The sequence below is a fragment of the Myotis yumanensis genome, unplaced genomic scaffold (genome assembly GCF_028538775.1).
Source record: "Myotis yumanensis isolate MYYU_CA2020_CCGP unplaced genomic scaffold, mMyoYum1.0.hap1 SCAF_11, whole genome shotgun sequence".
Classification (NCBI taxonomy): Eukaryota; Metazoa; Chordata; class Mammalia; order Chiroptera; family Vespertilionidae; genus Myotis; species Myotis yumanensis.
Genome location: NW_027223762.1, coordinates 63,286,554 through 63,295,307, shown reverse-complemented (window position 1 = coordinate 63,295,307; position 8,754 = coordinate 63,286,554).

Below are 8,754 nucleotides of genomic sequence, written 5' to 3'. Positions count from 1 at the left end.
CTCCATTTTCTAAATTATTTTTTTCCATCAGCCAAATTACAGAAATGTGATCAGTTCCTTTGAGGTAACCATCTATGCATTTTATTTTGTTAAGTCTGTCCTAGTAGCTCAGGTTGGGAGTTCTCCTCCCCATCGACAGTGAAAGGGATGCTCCAGTTAGTAGTTCATACATTACAACACCTAAACCCACTAGTCAACTGCCTATAAAACGATTTGTTAGAATATTAGTTAATAAGTAATTTAGAGGAAAGAAAAATGATCAAAATGAAGCTGCATATTTGGAAAATATTTCAACACAAAGATTTTGTACTTAACTTTCTGTGCAAGGAGCATTGAACCAGCACATGCAAGAAAGACATTTAGAGAACAGATATGCAGGATCCTCAGAACAAAATTTAAACATCTAGACTGTCAATCAATGAGCTAAAAGTGTTTTAATTATTTTCTGAACTATTAATGCTTTTATTTTGGTAAACTAAAATTTTTTAATTTAAAATAAATATAAAATTTTAAAGTAAATGAAATCTTTGGACTTATGATGGCGGGGGTAGGGGTGAGTACCAATTAGCATTTTTAGTAACCATCCAGCTCCAATAAATAGTAGCAAATTGCTTAAAGTCAAAGATCAAAAATGAAAAACAAAACCCCTCCTGAAGGTGTTATTTTTTCATAATCACCTAAATCAATTTGTCTTATAGAAACTACCACATAAATCTAGTAGCCTTCATTGGTGGGAAGCATGATGAGATTTAAAATAATGTAAAACAAATTTATAAGTGTAAGGTGCTCATGGGACATATTCAAAAATAGACCACATATTGGGTCACAAGCAAAGTCTCCACAAATTCAAGAAGATTGAAATCATAAAAAGCTTCTTCACAGACCACGATGGCATAATGTTAGAAATAAACTACAATAAAAACAACCCAAAATACTCAAACACTTGGAAGCTGAATAGCATGTTATTAAATATTGATTGGGTTACCGATGACATCAAAGAAGAAATTAAAAACATCCTGGACACTAATGACAATGAAAACACAACAATCCAAAACCTCTGGGACACAATGAAAGCAGTCCTGAGAGGGAAGTTTATAGCTCTACAGGCCTATCTCAAAAAACAAGAAAAAATGGTAGTCAATCATCTAACTCTACAACTCAAAGAATTAGAAAGAGAGCAACAAGAAAACCCCAGAGTGAGCAGAAGGAAGGAGATAATAAAGATTAGAGCAGAAATCAATGAAATAGAGACCAAAAAAACAATACAGAAAATCAATGAAACCAAGAGCTGGTTCTTTGAAAGGATAAACAAGATTGACAAACCCCTAGCCAGGCTCACCAAGAAGCAAAGAGAGAGGTCCCAAATAAACCAAATCAGAAATGATAGAGGCGAAATAACAACAGACCCCACAGAAATACAAATGATTGTTAAACAATACTACGAGCAACTCTACTCCAACAAACTGGACAACCTGGAGGAAATGGACAAATTCCTAGAAAAATACAACATTCCAAAACTCAATCAGGAAGAATCTAAAAACCTCAATAGGCCAATAACTATGGAAGAAATTGAAGCAGTCATCAGAAAGCTTCCAGCAAACAAAAGCCCAGGGCCAGACGGCTTCACAGGGGAGTTCTACCAAACATTCAAGGAAGAACTAAAACCTACCCTCCTCAGACTACTACAAAAAATTCAAGAGGAAGGAACGCTTCCAAGCTCATTCTATGAAGCCAGCATCACCCTAATACCAAAACCAGGTAAAGACATCACAATGAAAGAGAATTACAGGCCAATATCCCTCATGAACATAGATGCCAAAATCCTCAACAAAATCTTAGCAAATCGGATCCAGCAGTACATCAGAAGGATCATACACCATGACCAAGTAGGATTCATCCCAGAGATGCAAGGATGGTACAACATCCGTAAATCAATAAATGTGATACATCACATAAACAAATTGAAAGAAAAAAACCACATGGTCATATCAATTGATGCAGAAAAAGCATTCGACAAAATCCAACACCCATTTTTGATAAAAACTCTCAGAAAGGTGGGAATAGAAGGATCATACCTCAACATAATAAAAGCCATATATGACAGGCCCACAGCCAACATCATACTCAATGGACAAAAACTAACACCATTTCCCCTAAGAACAGGAACAAGACAGGGATGCCCACTCTCACCACTCCTGTTCAACATAGTACTGGAAGTATTAGCCATTGCAATTAGGCAAGAAGAAGGAATAAAAGGCATCCAAATTGGAAAAGAGGAAGTAAAACTGTCCTTATTTGCAGATGACATGATATTATACATACAAAACCCTAGAGACTCCATCAAAAAGCTACTAGACTTAATACATGAATTTGGCAATGTAGCAGGATACAAAATTAACCCCAAGAAATCTGAGGCATTTCTATACACCAATAGTGAACTTTCAGAAAGGGAGATCAGAAAAACAATCCCATTTACCATCGCACCAAAAAAATTAAGATACCTAGGAATAAACTTAACTAAAGAGGTTAAAGACCTCTACTCAGAAAACTACAGGACGTTGAAAAAAGAGATAGAGGAAGACATAAACAGATGGAAGAACATACCATGTTCTTGGATTGGTAGAATCAACATCATTAAAATGTCCATACTACCCAAAGCAATCTATACATTCAACGCACTTCCCATTAAAATACCAATGGCCTTCTTCAAAGATCTAGAACGAACTCTCCAAAAATTCATCTGGAATAAAAAAAGACCCCGAATAGCTGCAACGATCCTGAGAAAGAACAAAGTAGGTGGGATCTCAATGCCAGATATCAAGCTGTATTACAAAGCCACTGTTCTCAAAACTGCCTGGTACTGGCACAAGAACAGACATATAGATCAGTGGAATAGAATAGAGAGTCCAGAAATTAGCCCGAACCAATATGCTCAATTAATTTTTGACAAAGGAGGCATGAACATACAATGGAGCCAAGATAGTCTCTTCAATAAATGGTGTTGGGAAAATTGGACAGACATATGCAAGAAAATGAAACTAGAGCACCAACTTACACCATACACAAGAATAAACTCAAAATGGATAAAGGACTTAAATGTACGACAGGAAACCATAAAAATTCTAGAAGAATACAAAGGCAACAAAATCTCAGACATATGCCAAAACAATTTCTTCACTGATACAGCTCCTAGGGCAGTTGAAACTAAAGAGAAACTGAACAAATGGGACTACATCAAAATAAAAAGCTTCTGCACAGCAAAAGAAACCATCAACAAAACAACAAGAAAACCCACCTCGTGGGAAAACATATTTGCCAACGTCATATCTGATAAGGGCTTAATCTCCAAAATTTATAGGGAACTCATACAACTTAACAAAAAGAAGATAAACAATCCAATCAAAAAATGGGCAAAGGATCTAAATAGACACCTTTCAAAAGAGGACATTCAGAAAGCCAAGAGACATATGAAAACATGCTCAAAGTCACTAATCATCCGAGAGATGCAAATCAAAACAACAATGAGGTACCATCTCACACCTGTCAGAATGGCCATCATCAACAAATCAACAAACGACAAGTGCTGGAGAGGATGTGGAGAAAAAGGAACACTTGTGCACTGCTGGTGGGAATGCAGACTGGTGCAGCCACTATGGAAGGCAGTATGGAGGTTCCTCAAAAAATTGGAAATGGAACTCCCATTTGACCCTGTGATCCCACTACTAGGAATATATCCCAAGAAACCAGAAACACCTATCAGAAAGGATATATGCACCCAGATGTTCATAGCAGCACAATTCACCATAGCTAAGATCTGGAAACAGCCTAAGTGCCCATCAGTAGATGAATGGATTAGAAAACTGTGGTACATCTACACGATGGAATACTATGCTGCTGTTAAAAAGAAGGAACTCCTACCATTTGCAACATCATGGATGGAACTGGAGAGCATTATGCTAAGTGAAACAAGCCAGTCAATGAAGGAAAAATACCACATGATCTCACTCATTCATGGATAATAAAGACCATTACAAACTTTTGAACAATAATAGATACAGAGGCAGAGCTGCCTCAAACTGATTGTCAAACTGCAGTGGGAAGGCCAGAGAGAGTTGGGAGGCAGGAGGGAGGGGAGTAAGAGATCAACCGAAGGACTTGTATGCATGCATATAAGCATAACTAATGGACATAAGACACTGGGGGGTAAGGGAGGGTAGTGGTTTGTCAAGGGCGGGGGGGAGGCGGAAAGGATACTTATGTAATACCCTTTGTAATACTTTAAGAGGAAAATAAAAAAAAAAAACAAACAAACAAAAACACACACACAAAAAAAAATTTATAAGTGTAGTTATCTGAACTGAGAACACAGCAAATTACATATAATTTAAAGAATCTTCATATATCGAAAATTAGTTCTTTTATAATTACGTGAATCAAGATTTCAATAATGATTGACTATATGAGCTTATGCCAATGATATATTAACTGGATACTAAAATTTTAAACTCTCTGCTCCCAAATTTCAGAGCCAAGGTTTCAGAGAAATGCAGCCAAATTTATGGGACTAGGACTGTTTTAAAGAAAACACGTAACAATGACATAGAAAACAGGGTCAGGCAGACTGAAACCACAAGAGTGCGTGCAAGCCAGGCACAGTGATGAGCACGTTGCACACATTATAGCTCATTCAATCAACTCAAAGGCCTCAAGGTGTCCTATCTACTCTCAATGACATAGCTGAACTTTGGACCTCAGGTATGCAGAAATTCTAGGAGGAATATAAGGTTTTCTTTCCTGAAAATGGGTTCCATGCCCTGGCTGTTGTGGCTCAGTTGGCTGGAGCATCATTCCATTAAAAGGTTGTGGGCTTGATTCCCAGTCAGGACACATACCTAGGTTTTGGGTTCAATCCCCAGTCAGGGTGCTTATGGGAGGCAACCCATTGATGTTTCTCACATCGAGGATATTATCTCTCTCTCTCTCTTTCTCTCTCTCTCTCTCTCTTACTTTCTCTCTCTCTCTCTCTCTCTCTCTCTAGTAAACAAGCATAGTCTCGGGTTAGGATTAAAAGAAAATTGGTTCCATTAGGTCTCAGAAGGTAATTTTAAAATTTTAGTAGTTATAAATTCCTATGAAAATTCCCAATAGTTTCAGAGAATACCTTGAACCAAACTAAACTAACAATTCAATTATTTTATTTACTAGTATACAAGCAGCTTCACTACCATCTGAGTCAGACCCTCAGAATGTTCTGCTGTTGGATTGTTAGTCAATAGATACAGTTCTACAATCATGCTCCGAATTGTGGAAAGTTGAACAACAGGCTTTAGACATATGATAAGTCATAAGAAAACATCTCCACACTTAAGATATGTGGGCTGTACATGTGGGGCTTTGAAAGGGGATGAGGAAGAGGGGACGGTAAGAAGCAAAAAAGAGTCAGAATCCCTTACTTGGAGAAAGTTACTAACAAATCAAAAGTGTTAAGAAAGAACTGTACAGGTCTATACCCCTTCATACATGAAATAAATATATGTGAAGAGATAAAGTCTCCAGTATGTCTTGTCTGCAAAGTTAAAACCAGAAACTGGGAATAAAATATAGGAAAGATCCCCTTTTCAATGCCCTCTTAGAAAGAAAATATCAACCTAAGGTGACACAGCCAACTATATGTCCCATGTATTTTTCTAACAAAAATCAATAATGCCAGTAAGCGCTGTCCAAAATCATCAAGCGCGACTCACACAGGAGCAGTGGCAGTTTGCGCGTTCAGTGACACCTCTGCACTGTGCTGTGGCTCAGCTGAGTGCTAACATTCCCACCATCAGTTCCCTTTTCCCCACATCCTCACCAACACTTGTTACCTGTTGATTGATTGGCGATAGCCATTCTGACAGGTGTGAGGTGATACCTCACTGTGGTTTTAGTTTACATTTCCATGATGATTAGTGACACTGAGCATCTTTTCTCATCTGTATGTCCTCTTTGGGTTTGCAGCCAGTCCATCAATGGCTAGTCCCATGACTAAAAGATTTGTTCTCAAGGAAAAACATATTTGGATGGTTAGATGCTATTATCACAATGTTGACACCAACTAGTCCCTCAAACAAAATCCTGAGAATCTTTACTTCTTAATTTAGTTTTTGCAAGGAAATATTTATTTGTGGGTTTTTTTATTGATTGATTTCAGAATGAGAGAGGAAGAGAGAGAGTGAGTGCCAGTCAGAAACATTGACTTGTTCCATTTATTCATGCATTCATTTAGTTCAGCGGTTCTCAACTGGTGGGTCGTGATCCCTTTGGGGGTTGAACGACCCTTTCACAGGGGTTGCCTAAGACCATTGGAAAACACATATATAATTACATAGTGTTTTTGTGATTAATCATTATGCTTTAATTATGTTCGATTTGTAACAATGAAATTGGGGGTCACCACAACATGAGAACTGTATTAAAGGGTCGCAGCATTAGGAAGGTTGAGAACCACTGATTTAGTTGATTCTTGTATGTGCTCTGACCGAAGATCAAACCTGAAACCTACCGGCAAGGGCTGGAAACATTTATTTGTTGCTGTTTTTTGTTTATTGATTGATTTTAGAATGAGAGAGGGAAAGAGAGAGAGAGTGAGTGCAAGTCAGAAACATTGATTTGTTGTTCCACGTATTCATGCATTCATTTGGTTGATTCTTGTATGTGCTCTGACCAGAGATCAAACCCGAAATCTATCGACCAGGGCTGGGAACATTTATCTGAGTATCTTTATATGTATATATTATGTTTTAAAACTGAAAAATGAACAGCCATATGCTTACTCAGCACCCAGTGTAAGACACAGAACGCTACCCTTCTAAAACCCTGATGCCCCCTACCCATCACAGCCCTCCCTGTCCTCACCAGTGGCAACCACTATTTGAAATGTTATGTTTACCCAAGTCTCCTGATCATTAAGCACTTTCTGTCATTATATATTGTTCTAAAACATGATATTCAATTGTATGGCTATGCTATAATTTCCTAATTTTGAATATTTAGAAATATTTGTGTTATAAATAATAAAGTAAAATATTATTATGGATAAAAAATGCTATGTTTACCATATCTTTGATTTCCCTTACAGTTTTACCTCATAGGTATGCACCTCTACACAATACTTCATTGCATTTTGAATGTAGTCCAATCTATGTAAACGATGTCCTGCTGTGAGTGTCTCTCTTCATCTTGTGCTTTTTCTCAGCTTTGTTCACCTGCAGTGCACATGGCTGTAGCTGACTTTTTGTCACTGAAGTAAACTCTTCCTCCCAGAATTGCGTTTTATGGCTGCACCACATTAGTTCTCCTGTGCAGGGGCATTTGGGTTTATTTGAAGCTTTTTGCTGTTGTGAAGAACTGTGCTGTGAACATTCCTGTCCGTGAAATCTTTGGCACCTGGGCAGCGGCTACTTCGGATGTAATAGGAGAAAAGCGGCTTTACAAGTTATTGCTCTACTTTAGGCATCAGCACAGGGGCCGAGATTCATTGCTCAATATCCTTGCCAATCTTGGCAGGAGTGAAATTGGGTATCCGTTTGGTCTTAGTTTCCATTTCCTGATCACTAACTAGTCACGTTGAGCATCTTTTCACATGTTTTTGAGCCACTGATGGGTCCTTTCCTGGGAGGTGCTGGTGGCTATGTCCTCCCCATTTCTCTAGTGGGTTCCTGCTTCTCTCCTGATGGACTTTAGCTCTTTCTTTCTAAATGCTGGGCTCTAGCCTCCTCTAGCTCTGTGCGCCAGGAAGCTTCCCTTTCCCTCCTCACCATGTCCTTTCAACAGAGATTTCAATTTTAATTTGGTGAGATTTCTCAGTTGTTTGGGTTTTGTTTAAATAATTCTTACATTATTATGAGGACACTATGCTATATCCTCTTCCAGATGTTTATTTTTTTCTGTATGCATTTAACCCTTGTGCACATGGCACCGATTTTCACCATCACTGTGATTCGGTCTGATGTCACCCCCCCATCCACCCCCTGAGTCTCCCCAGTGGCACCCACACTTCTTATTGATTCGTACGTGTCTGCTCTAGCCATCTGCAATGCCACCTTTATTTTTCAAATTTCTAGATGTGAGTGAGTTTGTTTCTGGTGCCTATAATGCTGCCACTGACCTATTTTTCTATCTCTGAGTTGAGTCCACACCCTTTTCCTTATCACTTTAGTTAATCCTGGTATTTAGCAAGTTCTCTATGTTGTTCTCAGAGTCTCTTGGTCTGAGAACAGATACAGCATATTTTCCTACTTTATTATAACTTCTAGACATAACCTGGCAAGTCCCATGAGTGGGATAGATTTCAACCTTGACATCCTGATACAACGATTCTAGTGTGAAGCCATCAAGGTTAGCATCAAGAGTACTAAGCCACATTGGCCTCAGGGCCTCCTGATACCATGTGTTCTCTGTGACCTGCCACCTCTAGTATCGCCGGGTCCCTAAGCATTCTCTATCGGCAGCCCCAAGGATCTTTTGAAAATGTAAATATGATCATGCCTCTTATGAAAACTAACAATGGTTTCCTATGGCCTTTAAAAATAAGTCCAAAATCCTTAGCATGCCGTCCAGGCCCTCCATGATCTGACCTTAGCTTCTTTTCCAGTCTTCTCTCTCCCTTACCCCTATTCTCTGGTGACACTTTGAGATCCTCATTGGCATCACACTGTCCCACCTCAGCTTAGATGTTCTGGTCAAGGGCACATGCCAAGGTTGTTGGCTAGATCC